Source organism: Balaenoptera musculus, chromosome 15 (genome assembly GCF_009873245.2).
Source record: "Balaenoptera musculus isolate JJ_BM4_2016_0621 chromosome 15, mBalMus1.pri.v3, whole genome shotgun sequence".
Classification (NCBI taxonomy): domain Eukaryota; kingdom Metazoa; phylum Chordata; class Mammalia; order Artiodactyla; family Balaenopteridae; genus Balaenoptera; species Balaenoptera musculus.
Window position 1 is genome coordinate 48,375,394 of NC_045799.1, and position 25,138 is coordinate 48,400,531.

At 52.0% G+C, this 25,138-nt stretch overlaps 1 long non-coding RNA gene across 1 annotated transcript; it reads left to right on the forward strand.

Moving 5' to 3' along the window:
* The first annotated feature begins 1,977 nt into the window (after window positions 1-1,977).
* LOC118882074 lies at window positions 1,978-5,920 on the forward strand. Its single transcript, XR_005016655.1, has 3 exons — window positions 1,978-2,358; window positions 5,466-5,629; window positions 5,795-5,920. It is a non-coding gene; the product is annotated as an uncharacterized LOC118882074 (long non-coding RNA).
* The last annotated feature ends 19,218 nt before the right edge of the window (window positions 5,921-25,138 follow it).

The following is a 25,138-nucleotide window of genomic DNA, read 5'->3' on the forward strand; positions in this document are numbered from 1 at the left end:
ACCTCTGTCTTGGTTGGGTCAGTCACTTAAGTCTCAGTTTCCTCATCTCTAAAATGGGGTAAAAATAACTACCTTGGAGGGTAAGTTGCTAGGGTTAGAAATCTCCTTCCCACCCCACCCCGTGCTTCTGGTGGCTTACGTGGCAGTGGCTACATCTCTGCTGTGGTTCCAGCTCCTGCCAGGTGGCCTGAACTGTGGGCTCTGGTAACCCCAGCTTCTCCCTTCCTGTCCTGGCCCTAGTGGTGGCAGCAGTGACTTTCCGCTGTTACTAAACTCTCTGGTTACCCTGCCATCCCGTTTGGCTCCTCAGAAAGTCCAAGCTGCAAAACAAACCTCCTATATGAAATTCTCTTGGTTGAAAGACCTTGTGTGGTTTTTATGGTTTTTGTGCTGGGACCCAACAGATAGAGACACGACATGCAGGGCAGTGTCTGGAGCATAGAGGACGCTCACCATGTGGCACTCAGGTCTGTGGCTGTGCCCCTGTTGGCTGGTGACAACCTTACCAGCTAACCTATTCTCCACTTGAAGAGATCAGGAGCCCTGCCTTTTCCGTGCTCTTGATCAAAGCCCTAACTAGGCATGTTTGGCTTTTTCAATAGATGGTCCAGTGGTAAGGGGATGGACTCTGGAGTAAGGCAGCCCTGGATTTGAATCTCAGATTCACCATTACTAGCTGGGTGGCCTTGAGCAGATCTCTTCAACTCAGTTGCATATCTGAAGCCAGGGGATAAGACTAGTAATTCATACAGAAGGTGTCAGCACAGTGCTCGATGGAGAGGAAGCTACCATGTTTGTTAGGTATTATGATCAGTATCACCACCACAGTCCCTTCTTTCAAGAGCTTGGGATCTTTTCACTTGGATTTGGGTCAATGGACATAAAAATGGCTCACGCCTGCTCCTCCTCCACGTCTCTTGGTATGAAGAGCTCAAAGGTTGCTGGGAAAGGGTGGGCAGATTTGCCTAGGGGCCGAGAATCGTTGTGGGAAGAAAAAGATAAAGACCCGGAACCTTTCCTTTTGATGTTGGCCTCAAAGTATCTTGAGTGGTTTGGGGTGGTCACTAAAAGGATGGGGACCTCACCATGATGGAGGCTGTGCCTGGTGGGGTCTTGAGCACAGAGCCAAGGCCTAGACGGTCACAGAGGGAGAGCCGGCTTGGCACACGTGCAGCTGAGGGCAGATGCACATAAGGGAAGAGCTGCAACCCTGGACACTAATCTGCTTCTCCTGGAGACACTTAGCAGCCGTTCTTGGAATTCACCCTGCCCCTTCTCTCCTCCTCCCTGGCTCACATGCTTGCTCCTACCTGCAATGCCTTTCCATTTCTTGTCCATCCAGCGAACTTCACACCCTTCAAGATCCAGCTGAGCCATCACCTGCGGGGGCCTTGGTGACATCCCGGGGCAGAATGAAAGACACCATTCTCTATGCTCAGGGCTTGTACATTCTCCTGTTCTGTGCTTAGCACACTCTCTTCTGTTTCCTCCTAGTAGCTTCTGTGCCCTTTACCATGGTACTTAGCCCATCGCTCTCTGTGCCTGCATCCTAGTTTGTCCATGCTTCTGTTATGACACTGATCACACGCCTACAGTAATAGTAACAGCAATAATGACAGTTGGTAACTGTTGGGCACCTTATGTAGTGCCAGGCACCGTGCCAAGCGCCTTGCCGGCAGAACCTCACTGAACCCTCCCCCCCCTTCCCTCTCAGGTCCGCATCTCACAGATGGGGAGACAGACCCCTGTTCAAGCCCACCTAACTACCTGGTTCTGGAGACTGTGCTCTTAACAGCCATGGTTTTGCTTGTGACCCCCCCTCCCCCCCCAGGGGAAAGAGCCAGGCTTATCCCCACCTTCGTGTACCCACGAGCTGGCAGGGTGCCTGACACCAAGTGGGCAGCTAACGAACGCCAGAAGATATAAAATCACATTCCATTGTGCTGATGTACCCAGATGTATTAAACCGTTTCCCTTTTGCCGCGGGGACTGCTTCCGGACATCTCTCCTCGGTCTGCGTTATTTTCTTTGGGTCGGATCCTGGCAGCGGGAAGTCTGGGCCTGAGGATGTGGCGCTTCCTCGCGCCGCCACGTCATCCTTCACGTCCCGCCGTCGCCAGCGCGGGGCTGGCCAGGTTCTGGGCGGCCCGCGGGCCCTTCTCACCTGGGCTGGGCTCTAGCGCCGGGCCCGCTGCGGGCCTCCGACCCTGACCTTGGCCCGCGAGGCCGCTTCTAGCTGCGCCCCTCCCTCCCGGCCGCGCGGGCAGTGGGATCCCGCCTCGGGGAGGGGACCAGACCCCCCGCATCCCCGTCCGACCGCTCCTCCGGCTCCGGCTTCCTTATTTGGAGGGACGCGAGGTGGGGAGAGAGGCAGCGCTGGGAGAAAAATGTAGGGCGCAGGGGGGCGGGGAGACGGGGCAGGGGTGGCCCTGAGGGTGGGGGTGGGTGGATAAACCTTCAGTCCCCCCTTCCCATCGCTGCGGGGCTGGGGCGCAGCAGCTCCCGGGTGTCTGCGGACCTTCCCTCTGCATCCTCGGCTTACAGAGGGAGAGGCAAACTCTGCCCTAGCCTGGGGATGGAGCTCTTCTCCGGCCTGAGCAGCGAGGGCTGGGTGGGGTGGGGTGGGGGTGAGGAGGGCTGGCAGGGGGATGCTGGGCCCCTCACCCTCCCAGCTGGACCCCCTCCTGCCTTCTCTCCTCCGCTTTCATCTACTTCCACATCTTCTTCTGGCGTTTCCACTCCACCTGCAAATAGAAGGCCAGAGGCACCTCCTGGGCCACAGCCGCCCAGGTGAGACCAGAGACATGTAGGTAAGCACAGAGACACCCAGTTTAACTCACACGCCTAGTTAAGGGTGTCCTAACCAGCTGAGACCAATCTAATTGCCTGTATGTTTTAGGGTTGCCAGATAAAGTCCAGGATGCCCAGTTAAGTCAGAATTTCAGATGGGCAATGCATAATATTTTTAGTACAGATTTACCCCATGCAATATTTAATATAAGTATGCCCCCAATATTGCATGGGACACACTTATACACTAAAAAATTATTCATTGTTCACCTGAAATTCAAATTGAACTAGGCATCTAGTTTTTGATTGAACTAGGTTTTTATTTGCTGAATCTGGCAACCCTAGTGTATTTCCCTTTTCCTGAATTTTAACCCTCAGAATTCTGCCCCCTTCCCCCACCCCAAACAGCCTCTTTTCTCACCTTCTCAGTGGAGGTTCAGCTTCTCCTAGACCCAGGCGCTTTCTAGTTTCCCTCCTCCCCTGGTTTTTATTTACTTTAGCAAAGTCACACTGGGTCTCAATTTCAAAGTCTTTGTTGTTATTACCAGAGACTCGGGTTGAGGCAGCCTAAGCTTTAGGAGGGTTTCTTCAGGACACTGGGAGGAAATTAAACCTCGGAAAATATGCTTGACATTTTTTTTTCCCCTTCTATAAAGAACGTCTGAGGGTCGGGCTCCTTTATGGTCACGGGAGCACGAACAGTGGAGCTGAGGCCAAAACCATTATTTCTCAAGCCTCCACCAGCTGCAGCCCCAGCCAAAGAGTGATTTATCTCCAGCTGCACTGGCGGCTTTCTCAGGGTTTCCATCCTCAGCTGAAGTTGTTCAGGGAGGCCCCAAACTTGCAGGCTCACAGGGATCTGAGAAATCAGCTAGACCCGGGCTTCCCAAACAGTTCTGTGCACACGAATTCCCTAGGGGGGCTTTCACCAGACCCAGCACCCAGGCTCGTTAACTCAGGATCTCTGGAGGTGGACCCACACATCATGATTTAGAAAAAACTCCCAGAGAATTCTATTTTGAGACCCAGTGAACCGGAGCAGTGCTTCTCTGGCTGGCGGGAGCGGATGCGTAAATACCCCAGCTCCTTTTCCCTCAGTTGGGATAACTCTGAGGTACGTGCCCCTCTGCTATTGGTCACCTCCTTCCTGGGTGGCCCAGCTGCCCACAGCAGTAGCTGGCTCTGTAAAACGCCCTTTACTGGCTTCTTCACTTCCAGGTGCTTTTGGTTGCAACCAACAGAAACCAGGTTTGTGCTCTGGCTTCCGTTTCTCTTCAGTTCTCTGATCTGCCCTCTTTTGTAGGTCAACTGCATTCTCGGCTGGCTTCCCTCATTTTCCGAGCCTGCATCCTCTAGATTGCCTCTGCATCCCCGAATTTCCATCTTCAAGATAACTGGATCACCTCTGCACTGCTCCCCACCGCATTCCCTGGGAATTCTTTTGCTAAATGACTTCAGTGAGGGTTATTTGTACCAGCCGCTACACAACGGGGCTGGGACTTACTGAAATTGGCTTTTACCCCAGGGTGGGGTCAGACACACAATCTGCGTGGCTGCCATGTGGTTGGGGGGCGGGGGTGTGGGAAGGGGATGTTTGGGAGCAACCACAAGGCTGAAAGGAGGGTGACATGCAAAGGAAGGGGTGGGGTGTGATGGCACGGCAGAGGGTTTGTAGGAGCCCCAAGCCTCCTAAGTTGATTGTCAGACAAGGTTTACAGCTCTGAGGCTCTCAAACTGTTGTATCAGCTCCTGGAAAAGTTATTCTTTCCACTGTGGGAGGAGTTGTCTGTTGGCTTGGCTGCGTCTACGGGAGGGTCCTCCAGAACAGATCCTGGGACAAGGACTCGTGTGCCTGTGATTTATTAAGGAAATTCTCCCAGGAGGAACTTCAAAGGGAGTGAAGGAAGCAGGTCAGGATAGGGGGGAAGGCCAAGCCAGGGGTGATCTCAGGCAAAGTCCCACAGGGAGGGTGGTGTCAGCCTGGCCCTTGGGAGCTCTGGAGTGTGAGGGCTACTCAGGGTGATCTTGATTCAAAGCAAGGGGGCCGGACTTCCATACTCCTGTTCCCATTAGTCCTTCACCAAGAATGACAGGTGTGGGGCGAGTGTGGCAGCAGAAGGTAAAGTTCTAGGTGCTTCAGGCTCACTGTCTCCAAGCAAGGAAGCTCCAGTAGCCTGAGGGTGGCCCTCCAAAGGTGAACCCCAGGTGCACTCTTGGAAAAGCAAAAGCGCTTTTGAGCTGGCAGGGGTCAGGGACACACAGTGCTAAAAGGAGACCTGAGGGGATGGGTGGAGCCCTGGCATTGCCCACTCCAGGCCGAGGTGGCCCAGTCAGCCGGGTCCACGTAGCAGCTCTCACCCATAAACCAGGGTCTCAAGCTCTGACCCGTAGGCCCAGCTCTCAGATGCATTTTGTTGAGCCCACACTGAGCTGACCTGCCAGTGCCTTAAAGCTCCCGGATTAGTTGCCAACATTTAAATCTCAGGCGATTTTTACACAAAAATCCAGATCTCTAGGTCAGATTTGTTAACGGAGGCCCACACGCCACGTGCCACAATTGGTGGATGGCACAGAGTGTGCCCATCCTGAGCAGTTTTACCTGGTGGCCCTGATGCCACAGCCCCCACTGCTCTCTATTGTGTCCCAAACACACGCACTATAATTTTTCTTAATAGGAGAGTGAAGAGGAAAGACATTGTACTCACATCTCTAAAGTGGAGGAAGATACACGGCCCAAGGATGGTTAATGTGGACACAAGATGTGTCTGCGTCTGAAGACTACAGCCCAAGATGCCATTCGGAAGCCCCCGTCATGGTGTCTGCTGGGCCCACTGGGCATGTGAGTTTGCCCCTCCTGCCATGAGCTTTGTGCTCCCACCAGACTCTTCCTTTTCCACCAAGATCCAGCTGCTCGGCTGCCCCTCCCCCCGAACTCACTGTGTTAAAAGCAGCTGTTTTTCCCCTTCCAGCGCTCCAAGTGCTGATTTCATTTCTTTCCCGACAGAAGTTTGGAGCCAGGAGGGAAACGGTTTGGCAGGAAATCAACAAGCAATGGGAGGAAGAAGACAGCGTGGGGAAAGCAGATGCCGGGCAGAGGTCTGGGCTGAGGGGTCTGAGCGGGGAGACTGGACCAGGCTCGGAAGACCCCCCAGTGGCAGGAAGCCCCCGGAGTCCAGGCGGGGCGGTGGCCTCTGTGGAATTTGCTTGGTATCCTCAGAGTTGCTCTCAACAACTTCAGCTGGGGTGGATCCCCGAGAGTTCTTTTTCCCCATAATTTTTCTCTCCGGTGTAGCTGGACAGAGGGTAAGACAAGCTGCGGGGAGAAGGAGGGGGACCCCGGGGGCCCACGGCAGACGGGGGACGTTTGAGCACGTATGTTGTACGTCAACAGTGCTGGGTGGGCGAGGAGACTTGAGGGGTGATGAGATGTACGGGATGACCAGAGGCTAGAAAGCTGTAGTCTTTGTAGGCAATCGAGGCTCGGGACCAGTGGCCACTGGGAAGGGTGGCCCAGGCCCGGAGGGGCCCAGTCCCACTCCCCAGGGCCTCACATTGTCCCCTCACCGCCACCCCAGCCCCAGGCGACCCCTAGTTCTTCTTCCCGAAGTCGCCCTCCCCTCCCAACACAGCTAAGCCAACATCTTTGACTGAGTTCTGGAAAAATTCCTTTCCCCTTAACTATGCCATAAAAGGGCTGAAAATTTCCAAAAGGAACACTTAGCTGAGACATAGAGGGGAAACCTGGGCGCAGAGAAGCGGGTGAGGTTACAGAGTGCAGACCTCTGAGTCCAACTTGACCACACATCTGGTGGGAGGGCGGCATGGTGAGCCTGGTGCAGGAGCTGCCTGTTCCTTGGAATTCCTTGACTCAGCCCAGCCTGTGTGGAGGCCAGTGGACACAGGCCAACGGCTGGATGGAAATGTGGCTGGTGGGGGAGGCGGAGCGCTGCTTCCAGCCTGGTGGGCCTCAGCGTTTCTCAGAGGCTGCTGGGCCCAGGTCCTCGGCTGGGAAGGGGCTCTCCACACCCCACCTCACCCTGGGCTGAGCCAGGCCCCTCTCAGCAGCACCTCCACCTCCTTGAGTCTTGTCCCGGCCCTGCCTCCTTTCATGAGGAAGGCCCCAATTTCCTTCTCAATTCTTCTCCTGGAGGTTACTGGCTCTCGGCTCAGGACAGCCCACTGCCCCTTTCCCACACGCCCAACCTCTCTCTGCCTGTCCGGTTTGACAAAAGCACATTCATTGGGTTCCAGGCTGGCTCCACCCTGGAGCTGCCGTGGTGCACTGGGCCCTCCAGTGGGTCTGCACAGACTCCCTGAGGCTCCCCATTTCCAAGCCTGCATCACTTTTGGGGTTCCCTTGGAGTTTGGTTTCTTTCCTTTTTTTTTTTTTAAGTCTGACAATTTTTAAAAAATATTTATTTTTTATTTGGCTGCGCTGGGTCTTAGTTGCGGTACACGGGATCTTCGTTGCCATGTGCGGGCTCTTAGTTGCCGCACGCAGGATCTAGTTCCCTGACCAGGGATCGAACCTGGGCCCCCTGCACTGGGAGCACGGGGTCTTAACCACTGGACCACCAGCGAAGTCCTGGAGTTTGGTTTCCGACTTGAAGGATTGAACACATTCAAGAGGAAGACATGGCTGATCTACCCAAGTGTAAAGGCTTTAAAAATATGTTATTTTTCAAAATAGGTAACACATCTGCATATTAATATAATCACACATGAAACATAAGTGGCTTTCATCCCTCTATCCCTTCCCCCTCTCTAGAGGAAACCACTACCTGTGCATCTTCCAGAGATAGTCCATGCAAGCATATATATATGTATATTTTATGCAAGGCATGTATAAATGTATAATATATACATGTATATAATATGTACATGTATATAATATATACATGTATATATTATATGCAAGGCATGAGCACACGCACGCACACACACATACACACACACACACAGTCAGCCCTCCATATCTGCAGGTTCCAAGTCTATGGATTCAACCAATCATGGATTAAAAATATTCCAAAAAAAAATTCCAGAAAGTTCCAAAAAGCAAAACTTGAATTTGCTGTGTGAGCCAACATTATAAGTAATCTAGAGATGATTTAAAGTATACGGGAGGCCAACATTATAAGTAATTTAGACATGATTTAAAGTATACAGGAGGATGTGGGTGGGTCATATGCAAATACTACACCCTTTTATATAAGGGACTTGAGCATCTGCAGATTTTGGTGTACCCTGGAGGTGGAGGGTGGGGCCTGGACCCAATCCTGCTGTGGATACCGAGGAGCAGTGACTGTATATAAATTCATTTAGTATATTTTGGAGATAGGTTGATATGGGCATAGAAAGTGCTTCTTCATTAAAAAAAATGGTTGCTTGGTATCCCTTGTAGGAGTGTATGTTTGTTTAACCAATTCTTTATTGCCAGGCACTTGGGTTGTTCCCAATCTCGCTGTCTCACTAAGCCGCAGTGAGCGTCTTTATCTTCTTAACTAGACTGCTTGGCATGAGTGCCTGTGTGTCGTGGGATGAATCCTGGCAGTGGTATCGCTTGGCCAAAAGATATGTGCATTTTAAATTTTTATAAATATTGTCAAAACGCCCTGTAGAGCGACTGTACTGATTTTTTAATTCCCATCAACAGTATTTGAGAGCATCTATTTCTCTACATCCTCACCAACACAGAATGCCATCAGATTTTTTGATATTTGCCAGTCCAGGAGCTAAAAGTAATTGGTATGTAATAGTCATTATAATCCTTGCTTCTTTATACAAGTGTGGTTAAGCATCTTCTCATATGTTTAAAAGAGCTTTGTATCCATTTTTATGAGCTCTGCTCTATCCTTTGCCATCTGTTTTTATTGGGTTGTTGGTCTTTTTCTTATCGATGTCTAGAAGTGCTTTATATATTAAGGAAATTGACCTTTGCCAACCCCCATGTTGTAAATACTCTTTGTATTTTGTTGTTTGGACATTTGAATTAAAAAATTTTTAATGTAATTAAATTTATTACTTTATAAAATGCCTTCCAGGTTTTGTGTTATGCTAAGAAAAATCCCACTCTGAGATTATTTTGAAAAATTATTCCATTTTTCCTAATGCTTATAGGGTTTCAGTTTTTGTTTTTTTTTAAAATTAATTAATTAATTTATTTTTGGTTGTGTTGGGTCTTCGTTTCTGTGCGAGGGCTTTCTCTAGTTGCGGCAAGCGGGGGCCACTCTTCATCGCGGTGCGCGGGCCTCTCACTATCGTGGCCTCTCTTGTTGCGGAGCACAGGCTCCAGACGTGCAGGCTCGGTAATTGCGGCTCACGGGCCTAGTTGCTCCGCGGCATGTGGGATCTTCCCAGACCAGGGCTCGAACCTGTGTCCCCTGCATTAGCAGGCAGATTCTCAACCACTGCGCCACCAGGGAAGCCCAGGGTTTCAGTTTTAATGTTTAAATTTCTGATCCATCTGGAATTTATTTATTTATTTATTTATTTATTTATTGAAGTGTAGTTATACAATATTATGTTAGTGTCAGGTGTACAACATAGTGACTTGACAATCAGATACATTATGAAATGATCACAATAATAATTCTATTAGCCATCTGTCACCATACAAAATTAGTATTATTTACTATATTCTCTTAGCTGTATATTACATCCCTGTGAATTATTTTATAACTGGAAGTTTGTGTCTCCTAATCCCCTTCTGCTATTTCACTCAACCTCTGATCCCCTCCCCTCTGGGGACCACTGGTTTGTTCTCTGTATCTATGAGTCTGTTTCTGTTTTGTTTGTTTATTAGATTCCACATATAATTAAAATACTGTGTACAGTATTTGTCCTTCTCTGTCTGACTTATTTCACTTAGTATAATACCCTCTAGGTCTGTCCATGTTGTTGCAAGTGGCAAAATTTCATTCTTTTTAATGGCTGGGTAATATTCCATTGTGTGTGTGTGTGTGTGTGTGTGTGTGTGTGTATAAACCATATCTTCTTCATCCATTCATATATTGATGGGCACTTAGGTTGCTTCCTTATTTTGGCTATTGTAAGTAATGCTGCAATGAACATAGCGGTGCATATATCAAATATTTCAAATCAAATGATATTTCAAATTAGTATTTTGTTTTCTTTAAGTAAATACCCAGCAGTGGAATTGCTGGATCATAGGGTAATTCTAGTTTTGACTTTTTGAGGAACCTCCATATGTTCTCTAAAGCGGCTACACCAACAGTGCACGAGGGTTCCCTTTTCTCCACGTCGTCATCAGCATTTGTTATTTGTGGTCTTTTTGATGATTGCCGTTCTGACAGGTGCGAGGTGACATCTCACTGCGGTTTTGATTTGCATTTCTCTGATGGTTAGTGATGTTGAGCATCTTTTCATGTGTCTATTTTGGGGTGAGGAGTAAGCTGGGGATCCAGCTTTCTTTTTCCTAGATGACCGCCCAGTTGTCCCAATGAATCAGGATCTTGTGAAGGATCCCTCTTTTCTCCATGGATATGAATTATGAAACTGCTTTCTTTTTTTTTTTTTTTAAGGGGGTGGAGGGCTACTTTTATTAATTTATTTATTTTGGCTGTGTTGGGTCTTCGTTTCCGTGCGAGGGCTTCCTCCAGTTGCGGCAAGCGGGGGCCACTCTTCATCGCGGTGCGCGGGCCTCTCACTATCGCGGCCTCTCTTGTTGCGGAGCACAGGTTCCAGACGCGCAGGCTCAGTAGTTGTGGCTCACGGGCCTAGTTGCTCCGCGGCATGTGGGATCTTTCCAGCCCAGGGCTCGAACCCGTGTCCCCTGCACTGGCAGGCAGATTCTCAACCACTGCACCACCAGGGAAGCCCGAAACTGCTTTCTTTGACAAGTATTTAGCGGGGAGGCTGAGGGGAGGTGGGCGGCGGGTGCTGCCTTAGTCTCAGCCCCATTTTCCTGAGTAGTTCTCCTCAGGATCCAAACTTGCAAATTCCACTCAGGGAGGCAGAAGCCCTGCAGTTCGTCTCTCCTCTCCTTGGAGGGCGGCTTTTCAGCCCCACCTTCCCTGCCCTCCCCACAGGGTCACCGAGTGCTCCTTCCACGCTCCCCTGCGCTTCCCTCCCTCTGCAGCCACAGTGGCTGGCGGGGCCCCAGGGATGCGGTCTCCTCCATTGCTCGGTACATCCGGTGCTGGCCAGGCCCGGTCCCGCGGAGCCCATCTGAGCCCAGCTCTGGGGGCTACCACGTCCACGTCTGCTCTGTGCTCATCCTCTGCTCTGAGGCTTGAGACGCTTCACCTTGCTTCATCTTCAGAGCATATACCTTTTGGTGGATCCTCACCTGCCCGGTTTAGGGATGAAGGTGATGCGGCTTGGAGAGACTGAGCCACTTCAGGATCTCAACCTGAATCTGAATACCTAGGGTGCTGTCATCAGAAATCTGCCCACCCCGGGCCTCACAGGTGCTCCAGACAGCCCTGAGAGCCTGGGGTCAAGCTCAAGACCTGTCCCCAGCACCCCCAGTTCTCCACACCGCGTTAGAGCTCAGGATTCCCCACCGCAGGCGCTGCCCAGCCAGCCAGGACTCCCTGGGGGCCCACCGCACCATCAAAACGCTCTCTTCGGATGCCCACCAGGGCCAAGTCACTGCTGGGCAACCGTGGACAGTAATGAGTTTTATTTCTCATTATCTCCAGTTTTACCGTAAACGCAGCGTGGTGGCCAGTCCACACTCTGGATTCGTGGTGAACCGACCAGCACCTACAGGTGGAGGGAGGGGCGTCACTGGGTCCAATGGACCCAAGTCACCAGCCATCCCCCTGCCCCCTCCTGCAGCCACAGAGCTGGGAGCCCCCATGATCACACTCACTCTTTAAAGGTCACCTGGGTAATTTTCTTTTTCTAAATCTGAGCTTATTCAAAGAAAAAGGACTTGGGCTTGGCCTGTGAAAAAGGTCGGGTCATTACACTGTTGGAAATGTCTACATGCTTGAAAAGAACTGGGAAGTTTCTGAACGTGTAGCTTCCTCAGCCCTTTCACCGTGAGGTGTTTCACCTGTTTTGTGGAGTCAGAGTGTTTTTAAAAGGGCACATGCAAGCAGGAGCGTTTTAACTGGTCATGTTACTCGCAGAGGGGATAGGTCAGGTAGCCACCACAGTCCGGGGGGGGATTCGTTTTTGACTAAAATAGGAAAAGTTCCAACATTCATTCTGAAATCTGCCAACACTCATTTTTTTTTCCTTTCATAGGCAATCGTTTAAAAAGTATTTTTATTTTATGTTAATTTTCCCCTGACTTTTCATTTGAAAATTTTTAAACCACAGAAAACTGCAAGAATAATAACTGTTAAATTCACCAGCAATCAACATTTTGCCACATTTGCTTTATCTCTCTATAGAAACATAGACATTGGCGCCCCCCAAAATCAGTAATATTTCCTTCCTCCCTCCCTCCCTCCCTTCCTTCCTTCCTTCCCTCTTTCCCTCCGCGCCTCCCTCCTTCCTTCCTTTCTTTCTGCTGGACTATTTGAGACTAAGTTACAGCTGTCCTGACATTTTGCTCAGATATGTCTGCATATCTATTCTAAGATGGTGAACATTCTCCTTCATAAGCACAAAACCATTATCACACCCAGTGAATTTTACATGGATACACATCCGGTCTCTCTCTATGGCTTATATGCAGATTTTGCCAGTTATCCTAATCCTGACCTCTCCCTTTTGATCTAGGACCCAACCAAGGCCCATTGCCACCCCCCGCTGTTGGGTCTCCTCAACCTCCTCTCATCTGGAACCTTCCCCCACCTGCCTTGTCTTTCGAGACACTGATATTTTAAAGTGTTCAGGTTGTTCGTTTGGCAGAATCCTCCCCGATTTGGATTTGACGGATTGCTCCTTATGAAGAGATTCAGGCTACGATTCTTTATTTTGGCAGGAGTGATCTTAATTTTTATTTTACTTTGGAATAGCTGATGTGCTCACATGAAATAAAATCCAGAAGATATAGAAGAATCCATACTCAACAATCTCCCTCCTTCCCCTGTCCCTTCCTGGAGGCAAACCACGTTCCAGATTTCTGTGTCTCCTCAGAGATAACACAGGGCGATGTCTGATGATGCCTCCCACATCTCTACCTGGGCAGTTCAGTGGGCGTCTGTCTGTCTGTCTGTCTGTGTTACTCACTTGCCTAGAAACCTCGGAAGGCCGTCTAAGATGCTTACATGGCCCACAGGAGCTGGTGCCCTGGCCCTGCCCCTCTCTGCTCAGCTCGCTCCACTCTCTGGCCGGGAGGGGCCCTGTCACAATGGCCTCCCTTCCAAGTAAGACAGGCTGGGACCTGGGACCCTCTACCTGAGTGCTTGCATCCAGACAAACGTCTCCTCCAGTAACAGATACAAAGAACCTATAAGGGACAAAACTATAAGGGACTATAAGTTTCTTAAACTATATAAGAAACTGTAAGGGACCGCACATGTGCAGTCTGGGCAATTATGAACAATAAGATACAAAAAGGCCACAAAGCAGCTGCCACTTCTGAGGTGCCGGGAGCAAAGGCAGGGTCCTGGGTATGCCACCTGCACACGGCACCACAGAGCGGGGGTGGGGGGGCAGACTACCTAAGCCACCCCTCCGGCCTGACCCACCAAGCTGCCCACACCCTCACCCCATTTAAGGAACCAGCCCACCCTCCTCGGGGACGAGCAAGGGCACCTGTTACTTGTTTCTCTCCCTCATGGTGCAGCACGAGTCCCAGTAAAGCCTGCCTGAACTTCTGGTCTGACCTCTTACCAATTTCTAGCCGAGTCGGTCACACAAGGAGACTGCCCTGCCTGCCACAGGCCCTGGGACGTGCTGTTCCCCCTCGGGGACACTGCTGGTCCTCTTCATCTACCCGCTTCTCGTCACCCTGCATGGCCCGTCCACCAGCCCTTCCTCCAGGCAGCCATCCCCAGTCCCGGGCAGGGTTACGTCCCAGTAAGGGCCCCTCGGGACACCCTGTTCTGTCTTTGCTCCAGGAGGGAGGAACCAGCTGTAACTCCGGGCACCAGGAGCTGCACCTGCTGTAACAGGCTTTCAGGAAACGCTTGTGTGGAGTGGCTGTGCTGTGAGTCCTTCATGTCGTGGCAGGAGGCATCCGAGCCAGGGCTGGGGGCCAAGTGGAGGGACCCCCAGGGCCGGGTGCTTGAGAAGTTTCTCTGTGATGCTTCAGCAGCAACAGGCCCTACCCAGGGCCATGATAAAGAAGCCACGTGTCCCAGCGGTGGGCAGTGGTTGGCAATGGGACCAGCGGAGGTGGGCCCGCAGGTCACCGGCTCCTGCTCCGCCGGGTCTGAGGCTTGGCATTGGCCTTGGACCTGGCATTGGATCAGGAACCAGGGACCCCACCAAACAGGGAGGAAGACCTGGAGTCCTGGGGTCAAGAGAGGCCGGGGGCTTGGGCTCGGCTGAGTGTTCTGGAGGATTGTTAGACCAATACGAAGGCTCAGGGGGTGTCACGCGGGGTCCCAGCTCCGCACGGCTGGGAGCCATGGCAGACAGCGTGTGCCGGCCTCTCACAGAGGGGCAAGGTGAGGCCCAGCCAGGCAATGAAAGTCTCCCTCCAACGAACACCTGGAGCCCACTGAGGCCACAGGAGGCATAGGATGTGACCTTTGACCCCAAGTGTCCCTAGGAAAGGTTAAAGGAGGAGCTGAGCTACCTCTGCAGATAAAGAGCGTTCACACGTTCAGCCTGAGGCCAGAGGGAAGGTGAAGTTTACGACCAGCACCCCAACTCTCCCCGCCCACTTCTCATTTGATAAGGAGCAGGATGGAAGCTGGCAAACCTCGGGTGCACGACTCCTTGGGGAAATAGGTTCATAGAGAAAAGAAAATCCCAATGGGGTAATAGTGCATGGAGGTGTTTTTTTTTTTGTTTTGCTTTTTAGGTTTTTCTGTGACTTTCAATTTTTTCCTACAATAATGCCAGCTATTTTATTGTTTTACAATAAAACCCACAAGCCTTTTCAAAGATTCTGTACACACTCCCTGAGAATACTGGTTCTAACCCTTGATTGCACACTGGAATCTCTTAGGGAGCTTTAAAAATACTGATGCCGGGTCCCACCCCAAAGTGATTCAGATGTAGTTATTTGGGGCTGTGGCCTGCCCAGGTGGTTATAATGTACAGCCAAGCTGAGAGCCACTGCCCTGAAAGGAGTATACACTGGAGAGGTCAAATGAAACACATATTAAGCATCCATATCCAGGGAGTCCATGTTCAGTTGTGTGAGCTGTGCACTGCGTAACTCCAGGGGTACCAGATACACAGCCTATAGTGCGAATGGGGCCTCCCAGGAGTTATGCAAGGTGGCAGCCTTGCAGATATGGCTGTGTAATGTATATATTCATAGATACATAATTTAAACACTGATTGCATTTATTAACTACAACCCTCCAGGGGGAGGGAAAAGTGACTTCCACTAAAATGTACAGAGCGTTTTCTAGAAGACTTAGTTTGTGTCATCTGGGGCTTTAAAATCTTAAGGCCAGGATACCAGTAAAAAATCAAGAACCAAGGGGATCACATCAGTCTGGGACCACGGGTGGCACTGCACTCAGATGACTGAAAGGACAGGCCCGAAAGGGCTGGGACCGTGCAGAAGCACAAGCGCAGGTGGGAAGTCGCCAGCAGACAGTCCGCCAAGGTGTGGCCGGTGGGAGCACTGCTGGGGCGAGGGGCAGCGGTCACGTGAGGGTCTTCAGCCTTTGCTGTGAAGCTTTTTTGTCTCCGCCCGTTGGGATGACCACGATTCTTGGCCACTTCCTCACACTCAGAGATGAGATCTAATTCCCTGCTCTTAAGTTTGGGCTGGGCTTTGACTTCTTTGGGTAAATAGAACACAGTGCGAGTGATGATATGCAAGTACCAAGGCTGCAGAGACCTGTAGCTTCTGCCTTTGTTTCCTGAATTGTTCCTTCTTGGAACCTAATCACCATTCTGTGAGGAAGCTCATGCAGCTGATTGGAGAGACACACACACACACAGAGACACACACACCACACACACATACACACCACACAAACGTACACCACACGCACACATACCATACACCATACACACACCACACACCGCATACACACACCACACACCGCATACACACAGAGAAACGGAGGCTTCTGGTCAACAGCTCCCCTGAGCTCCCAGCCAGAACCACCTGGTCAATCCACAGAATCGTGAGAAATAATACATTTTTATTGTTTTGAGTCACCACATTTTGGTTTTGTTGTGACACAGAATTGGGTGGTGGAAGCAGGGCCGTTTCTGCTCTGCAGGTGGAAGTGAGCCAGCCTCTGGAGGGATACAGGGTTTGACTGGCTCTGGGGCCTTGGAGGGATAGAGATAAGGGCAGAGAAAAAGCAAGGTTTTTATATTTTATTTATTTTTATTATTTACTTATTTGGCTGCACTGCACGGCATGTGGGATCTTAGTTCCCCGACCGGGGATCGAACCCATGCTCCCTGCAGTGGGAGCATGGAGTCTTAACCACTGGACCACCAAGGAAGTCCCCCCCCTCAAAAAAGGCAAGGTTTTTAAAAATATATTTATATTTATCAAAGCAATGTATTATGTGGCAACAACTCAGATATGTCAGAAAAAGCTTAAAACGAAAGCAGCTGCATCTCCTCTGCCGCACTTGCCCACCTGTCCCAGTCCCCAGAGACAGCATCTTTCGGAAGTTCCAGTTTATGTTTTTCCTCCAGACTCCAAATCACAAACTTATACCTCCCTTCCTCAATTACCATCGTTAGACAATAGCTATTCACCCCACGATAGTTAAGATGGGGATTCAGCTCCCCACTCCCAATGTGTCAACTTTCGATGACTATTTTTGGTTTCTATAGGAGCACCTCCTATTCCAACACCAGTTGCCGATGTAGCTCTCGATTCCCAACTTCGTAGGATAAGGATATTGGCACCCCATCCCGTTCTTCTGCTCTTCTCCTCCCTTCTGTAGCTCCTATTTGGGCTCTACTTGGACCGCCCCATAGCACCGCATTGTTTAACTGAGGGTGCAGTGACTTCCTGGAGGAGCATCCATGAATTCCTCAAAATTAGGTGCAGAATGGTGTGTGAGTTCGTTCCATTTCCCCGGGGAGAGTTCAGAACTTCCATCAAATTCTTGAAGGGATAAGATCCAAAGGTGGAGTATTGGGCCCTACACTGGTTGTCTCCCATCTGCCCCCAGACACACCCTCACCTTACCCCCCCAACCCCCCCACCTTCCCCCCTCCTCCCCCCCCCCGTGCCCTAGGGGCTGACACAGAGCATCAGTAGTTCTCACGCACTTGACGTCTGTCTGGGTTCAGCCAGTGGGAGCCCTGGCAGGAGTCAGAGGGGCGGGGAGAGCAAGGAGGTCACAGCTGCCTCTCAGCAGGGCCATCTTGGGCTGGCTGTGTCTCGCCGAAGGACGCTGCTCCACACGCCCACTCTCTCCTGGGGCGTCCCGCATAGGGGTGACAGCAGTCTGGGTGCTCCCAGCCCCTGGTCACTGCCTTGTCCCTGTGGTCCCACCCCACCCCACCCACGCTCCTGTACATTGTCCCTTTGGAACCCACCTTGAATTTTCCTAATCTGACGGTGGCATTTGTTTCCTGTTGGGACTCTGTTGTTGATCAGTTTCCTTGGACGCAAACCCTGAGTCTGTGGTTGTGTGCTCTTGGCAAAGGGAGAAGTTGAACTGCGATGATGTCTCCACGGGGGTCTGAGCTGACCCTGTGGGAGATCTGAATCGGGGAGGCCTTTATTGTTATCCCAAACGCAGACAAGGGGCCAGGCCTTTACCCACACCCCCAAGTGACCAGCCATTAGATGCCGGGAGGGGGTGCAACCTTAGGCCAAGTGGATGCCTTCGGGTGAGGGCAATTTCCGGGAAGGGCCTGCCAGCAATGGGTACCAGCCCTCCCTGGGACAATGAGAGCCTGTTGTCCAAGGGGGATGGGGGAGCGCAGGGTAGAGCCCGCTGCACACCTGACCCTGGTCTGGCCTTCTAGACTGGGGCTTTTGTTCCTTGCGTCCCCGTTGCTAGCCCTGTCTGGCATATAGTAGGTGCTCAGTAAATGCTTGTTGAATGAGAGAGTTGAGTAACAAGCTTCTTTGATATTTTAAAATTCATAACCGCAGAGCTCCTGTGTACCACTATTGTTTTTCTTCTTAACTCTTTGTTTTGAAATACTTCCACAGAAAACTTATAAAAACAGAGCCAAAAAGTCATCAGATTTCCTAATTGTTAACATTTTGCACTGTCCTCTCTCCATATATATAAAAAACATATATATAGTATATATGTATCACATTCACATGCACATATAACACTCATGCTGTTATTAATTTCTTTTCTTTTTTGTTTTCTATTTATTTATTTTTTAAAATTTTATTATTTATTTATTTATTTATTGGCTGTGTTGGGTCTTCGTTGCTGCGCGCGGGCTTTCTCTAGTGGCAGCGAGCGGGGTCTACTCTTCGTTGCGGTGCGCAGGCTTCTCACTGCGGTGGCTTCTCTTGTTGTGGAGCACGGGCTCTAGGCACGTGGGCTTCAGTAGTTGTGGCACGTGGGTCTAGAGCACAGGCTCAGTAGTTGTGGTGCACGGGCTTAGTTGCTCCGTGGCATGTGGGATCTTCCCGGACCAGGGATCGAACCCATGTCCCCTGCATTGGCAGGCAGATTCTTAACCACTGTGCCAGCAGGGAAGTCCCGCTGTTATTAATTTCTGAAACATTTGAAATAGTTGGAGAGTCCTGCTGCTTTACTCATAAATACTTCAGTGTGTATCTCCGAAGCACAAGGGCATCTTCCTACACATGCTCAGTAGAGTTTATCAAATTCACGAGCTATGGCATGGACTCAGAGCTATGATCTACTGCGTGATCCATGGACGCGTCCCCCGAGCTGTGCCTAGAATGTCCTTTATAGAAACCCCCCCATCCCTGAGTTAGAGTCCAATCCCAGATCACACTGCCTTCAACCTGTATGTCTCTCTAGAGCCCTATGTTCTTTATGACGCTTTTGAGGACCACAGACCGATTGTTCTGGGGAGCGTCCTTCTGCTTGGGTCTGTTTCCTCGGGGATGAGATTTGGTTGTGCCTTTTGCCGGGAAGCTGATCCTGCCTCTCATTCCTCAGCCCCGGACGTAGCAGGTTCAAAGTTCATGGCACCTCTCATCCCACAGGGAGGAGCGCCCATTTTCAGTTTCTATTCTAAGTCAAGGTCCAAGGGTTAAAGAATTCATCGAGGTCACACACTTACTGAGTGACTGAGCTGAGGTGACATCGGTGCCTTTAGCCGCAGCTCAGAATCTTCCCCATCACAGGCGATGAAATGAGTGACAGTGACAAACACGTTTTTCTCTCGGACTTGGCTGGCCTTCCTCACCCAGCCTTGGTTGTGTTCACTGGGTAATGGCTGGGGAGGCATCCAGAACACGCTGGAGGCCCGAGAGGCTACACTGATTTTCCTAAGAGAGCGCTTAGAGCTACTGTCAGAGGGGAAGTCTTCCGGAGAAGGGAGGTAGGGGAGAGCGAGCGGGGAGGAGGGGGCGAGGCAGGCAAAGAGGGCTGCGGAGCCTGCAGGGGAGAGGAGAGAGCTCGCCTATGCTGTGGGACTCTGCGGAGAAGGAGTGGTGCGCTGCGGGTTTGGAATATGCCCTCTCTTCCGCCCCACCTCCACCCCCCAACCCCTTCTTCTCCTCCTGTGTTTGCCTCTTCCAGATACTTTAGAAAAACACTTTCAAGGCTTTGGGGGAGGACCGTGTTTCACGTGAATTCAACCCTGTTCGCCTGGCCCCGAGGAGGCCAGGTTGTACTCTGGTTGCACGCGAATGGAGGTGGTTCCGTTTGGGTCACCGTAAGGGCTGTTTCTACGCAGTAAACGTGGGTAAAACGTGTTGTCCTGAGGGGTTTCCAAGGGCTTCTTCAGACCCAGCATCGTCAGGGTTGTTGAGTTGAAGACGACTACAGAAAGCCTTCTCTATTCCTTCTGATTATTTCACGGGTGTGAGTTTTCTGTCCCCAGACAGGCTGGACACCCCAAGGCCCAGCCCTGGGCAGGGAGGGGCCTTTGGCCTCCTGCATCCTGCCTGCCAGAGCCTCTCACCTCTTGGGCCTCAGCTTCTCCACCTGTTAAGTGAGGCTATAAATACCGACTCTCAGGTGGGATGTGTATGACGATTAAAGGGGACAATGCGTCATAGTGTAAGGGACACATGGGTCTTTGGTGGCTCTTCATGTCCACCCTCATTTAGGATGACACCAGGCTGGATGGAGCACGACAGGGCTGAGGGGTGGCCCACCAGCCTGACCAGGGCCCAGGCGTCTCATGCGCAAAACACACTCTTGGCTTTCCCTGTCCTGCCTTCCCTTTGTCACTGTGCGGACAGGTGACCAAGAGGGGCTTGAGGCCTTGGAGGGTCCATGAAGGATGCTGGGCCTCGTGCAGGGAGGCCTTGGAGAAGCCCCGACCCGAAATTCTCCCCTACAGCCGCCACTGGAGAGCCCCTCATGCTTAGTCTGGAAGATGGAACTGTTTTCAGGAATTGGCCATTAACTTTTCTCATTTCTCTGGGAGAATAACTCGTCAGAGCAAACTAACAAGTCACTGCAAATCCCCAGCTGTAGCCTCGGAGCCTAGGGTACCACGGCACTTGGCCATCTGTCCCTCGTGTGAAAGCCGAGCTGGCTGTGCAGCTGGGGCTGCTCCTTTCCCTCCTCCTCCCGGCCGGGCTCCCCCTGCACCCGGGGTGCCTCCACCTGCTCCTGCTTCCCCGTCTGGATCAGGTCAGCCCCTGCGCAGAAGCCTTCATGGCTCCCCGTTGCTGAGTGGATGAACTCCTCAGCTCTGCTTTCAAGTCCGGCTGCCTTGCCTTTTCCAATCAAATCTTCAACCATTCTTCTCCATGTGTCCCGCCTCTGGCTGGGATGGGTATCCCATGCGCCCTGGGCTTTCCCAGCCCTGGGTCTTTCCCCGAACTGCCCCTCCTGCCTGGGAGGTCTTCACACATCTCTTCCCACCCTCCAAACTCACCCCAAATGCCATCGCCTTCAGGAGGTACCACACCTCATCCCACCCCAACTGGACACGGTATCCCCTGCAGCTTGTTCTTGGCATTGACCACACCCACCTTGTTTTCACCCTTTGGAAACCATCAGCGGGGACCGGAGCCAATGTGCACCAGCTTAGGTTCAGTAAAGTCACGTTGGCTGTTTGAAATCCACCACTGGGGAAGGATTCATGCCAGGAAAATCAACAAACACTACAAATCTGCCCCCTCCCCGAGAGCTGGCTTAGCAGCACCCCACTGGATGTACGTCTTCCTTATTCCCTTCACTAGCCTGTGAGCCTCACAAGAGAAGGTGGAGCCTCTCTGCACGTCCATCTACCCTCCCATCAGCACCTCATGACACGCGTCACCCTCGGTAGGAACTTCAGTTTGGCCAAGTGGATCAACTCACGCAAGGCAAGGATCTACTGAATGGGACATGGGGTGGGTAAGGGAGAGGGGTCAGGAGAGGGAGAGAGCCTTCAGAACAGTACTAAACATTAAGGCTCCAAAAATCATCTTGTTATACTTCAAGATGTCATAGACCAAATGGCCCCACCACCTTCTGGCCTCCTATTTTACCTCCCTTGTTTGAAAAATTATAATAGTTATAATTTTTCCATCTGTGATAAAGATGGCTATAAATCCTTTGCTGTCCTTCCCATTGAAACGCGGAGCCTCTGTCCCTTCTCGCTGAATTAGGTGAGGCTCTGTGGCCACTCGACTAGCAGAAAATGGTAGCAGTGCTGCTGTCTTAGTTTCCGGGCCCAGGGCTTATGTGTCTGGGAGCTTCCATCTCCTGTCTGGGAGCCCTGACCCGCCATGAGAGAAGTTTGACCACCCTGAGCTCATCATGCTAAAGGGGCCACAGGTGAGCATGCTGATCAACAGTCCCAGCGGAGACCAGCCTTCCAGCTGTCCCCCCCAAAGCACCAAAACATGAGTGAAGCTCCTTCAAACCAGCAACCCACCACCTGGTTACTGAGTAACCACCATAGATGCCACGAGGAGCAGAAGAATTGCCCAGCCTAGCCCTGCCTGAATTCTTCACCCACGAAATCATCAGAGATCATGGAATGGTGTGTTGCTTGGGGTCACTAAGCTTTGGAGTCTTTTGTTATGCAGCAGTATTTACTCACTTACTACATTCTAGACACTGTGCTGGGTGTTTTACTTGCTTTATCCTGGTCAGCCTTCACACCACCTCCGTGGAGCAAGCCTTATTATCATCTCCTTTTTACAGAGGAGGGAGCTGAGGCATAGAGAGGTTGAGAAAATATCTCAAGGTCACATCAGTAGTGGCCTAGACCTCAGCAAGGGAGGGGGACACTGCCTTGGACCCTGTACTTTAGTGGGCTCTGCTCTGGCCCTTCCCTGCTCTGCCCCTCCCCAGGGGGTAAGGAGGCTAGGGGCTGGGGGACATGCCTACCCAGAGCCTGTGAGGCCTCCAGGACCAAGCCCCGTGTACCTGGGACCCTGGATCTCTTGCCCCAATGGCACGAGGCCTCTTCCCAGGGCCCACGCGGGTCTCCTCCCTGACCCTAACCACATCCCCAAAGGCTACCCAGGACTGGAGCAGGTGCAGTGGTGGCCGAGGGGCAGCTCTTTGTGGAAGGGTTGGTGGAACTTGGACTCGGGGCTGGGAGGTCGTGTGCATGTGTAGGAGGCCTTTGCAGGACAAGACAGAGAGGTTGGGGGCAGGCCAGGGGCCAGGCCTTGGCCTGGGTCAGCTCTCCCCACCCGGCCACGTCCTGCAGTGGATCTCCATGGAGCCCTAGAATGCTGAATTCAAACCTGGCCTCCTAGCCCTTTAGAAAGAATACAGTCAATGTAGGGACATGGAGCATATTTTACTGAACGGCTCCTTAGCTTGAGTTATAACATTTAGATATTCAGACACATGGTATGTGGGCCTCCATTTGACCCCCGTGACTCAGGCCTGTGAGTGCAAGGGACAGACCAGCAGGCACAGCTGACAGTGGCCGAGCCAGGGCCAGGGCCCAGGGCTGACTGAAGCCAGGACAGCCACACGACATCCCTCTGAGCTTATCACCCAGAGAAGAGTACAGGTGGGGATGGACATGCTAAGAGAGAAGCAAAATGGTCATGCTTTCAGGAGCGCGGCTAATAACATGGGACCATCTCAAACTCATTCCCAGCTTGGATTAAATGCAGGTGGTGCCGAGCCAGGCAAACTGCGAGGATGCTGGATTTAGGGAATCCAGTTGCTGGAGGAGCAGGTGGTGGGAACTTCTAGGAGGGAAAGGAAGTGCCTTCAGGGCCCCGCCCTGACCGCTTAACCAGAGCTAATGATGAGGCCGAGACTAGTGGACAGCCAGCCCTGTTTGTGGGCGCAGCTCTGGCGCCTCCTCCAGCCTGGGCATCCCTCCCCCACTGGGCCAGCTGCAGCTTCAATTCCACATGTAGGGGGTCTGCTTGCCCCGTTGCCAGCTAACAAGGGGCCCGGACGGCTGGGGCCCAGGCCAGAGGGGTGGATGGGGCTGGGGTGCTGGTCAGGAGGCCTGTGTTTCTTGGCCAAAGGAAAAATTCAAGAAATATTTGGTTATGATTTAAAGAAAGAATCAAAGGGAGACAGGAGCTCGGGACGTGGGAGATTCTTTCCGAAGTCAGCCTTGGGGAGAGGCGGTAGGCATTTGGAGCCCCAGCTTTTTCCAGCCTTCTGGGGAGCCACGTGGCAGTGACGCTTGCCCTCTCTGTGGCCAGAGGGGGACCCCAGACCGTGTTCTCCTCTCGGTAGGACATTCTGAGCGCATGAGGTAAAGCGTGTGGAGCGGGGCTGCCAGGGCACCGGCTCCGCCAGGGACCTCATGGGCGGAGCCTCTGTCCCTGCTGATGCGGCCTCTTCCTCGCAGAGTGGAGGGGGGGGCGTTCTTGAGAGGCTCCGAGCTCATTCTTCTTGATTTTCTGGTCACTGTGACGCGGTGGCTGCGGCCCCTCCTAACTCAGGTGCCCGGGCCTGAATGAGCGCGGGTAGACCCAGCCCACCTGGCTGAGCTGCAGAGACCCTAATTCATGCCCCCGAAGGGGAAGGGGGCAGAGACTAGACCAGACGGCGGGGAGACGGCTGTTGGCGGCATCTAAGAACAGCTGGAGTGAATCTCCTTCCTCCCGTTTCTCAGCCACGGACAGAGGCCTCCACTGGACCCAAACCAGCAAAGGCAGGGCCAGGCGTCCAGGGAGGAGCGACCAGGAGGCAGGCCCTGTTCCCTGCGGGGCGGGGGGACACTGGCTGCGGTGTCCCTGGCAGACGGCACTCGGCTTCCGTTCGGGTCGGTGGGCTAAGAGAGCCGGACCCTCACCCTCTTGCGACGTGCAGGAACTCTGAGGGGGTTGTCACTCCTTTTCCTGTGGGGGCTATGGAGCCCACCCAGAGAATGCGGCCTGGGAATTCCAGCCCTGGCCTCCTGGGGGCCCGGAGTGGTCTCCCAGCGAGCTCTCCAAGAGCCACGGGGTCAAGTGACTTGGAGGAGGCTGGGATGAGGGTTTCTAGTACAGGAGACACCACCTCGCCGTAGCTGGGGAGGCTGGCTTAGGTGTGAGACGCACAGACATAGGTCAGAGCTTTTTCTCTACTACTCATCACCTTCTAAAGCATCTTCCCCTTCTCCTTTATTTTTTGGCCAACATTTATGGAGGGTGTATTCATTTCCCCGGGCTGCTATAGCAAATTGTCAGAAAACTACACACACACACACACACACACACACACACACACGTGTATATTTTTTATTGTAGTAAAATATACGTAACATAAAGTTTATCGTTTTCCTGGTTATTTTTCCGTTTTTAAGTGGCATTAAGTACACTCATTGTTGTGCAACCATCAGAGATGGACCAGGAAGGCTCATTCGCAGGCCCCTGGGCCTCAGGGCATCATTCACGGGGAGGGGGGGAGAATCTTGTAGGAGGTGCCTTCACCTCACCTTCCTCCATTCACCTTTCCTTACGGAGCTCTGAGGAACAGGACCCCAGAGGGGGAGGCGGGCAGGACTGAGAACCGAGCGAACCCAAAGTAACAGCCCAGAACCGCCATGACCTAGTGACCTCGAAGAGGATGACCACCCAGCTGCCCCCACTGCAGGCTCTACCCTGTCATGTTGCCATGACATCCACCCATGTTCTCCTTTCCCTCTAGACCAGTGGTTCTCAGAGTCTGGCCCCTGGGCCAGCAGGACTTGTTAGAAATGCGAATTCTTAGCCTTCACCCTGGATCCAGTGGAGCAGAGATGAGAGGTGGGACGCAACACCTGTGTTTTAACAAGCCCTCCAGGTGATTCTGATCCA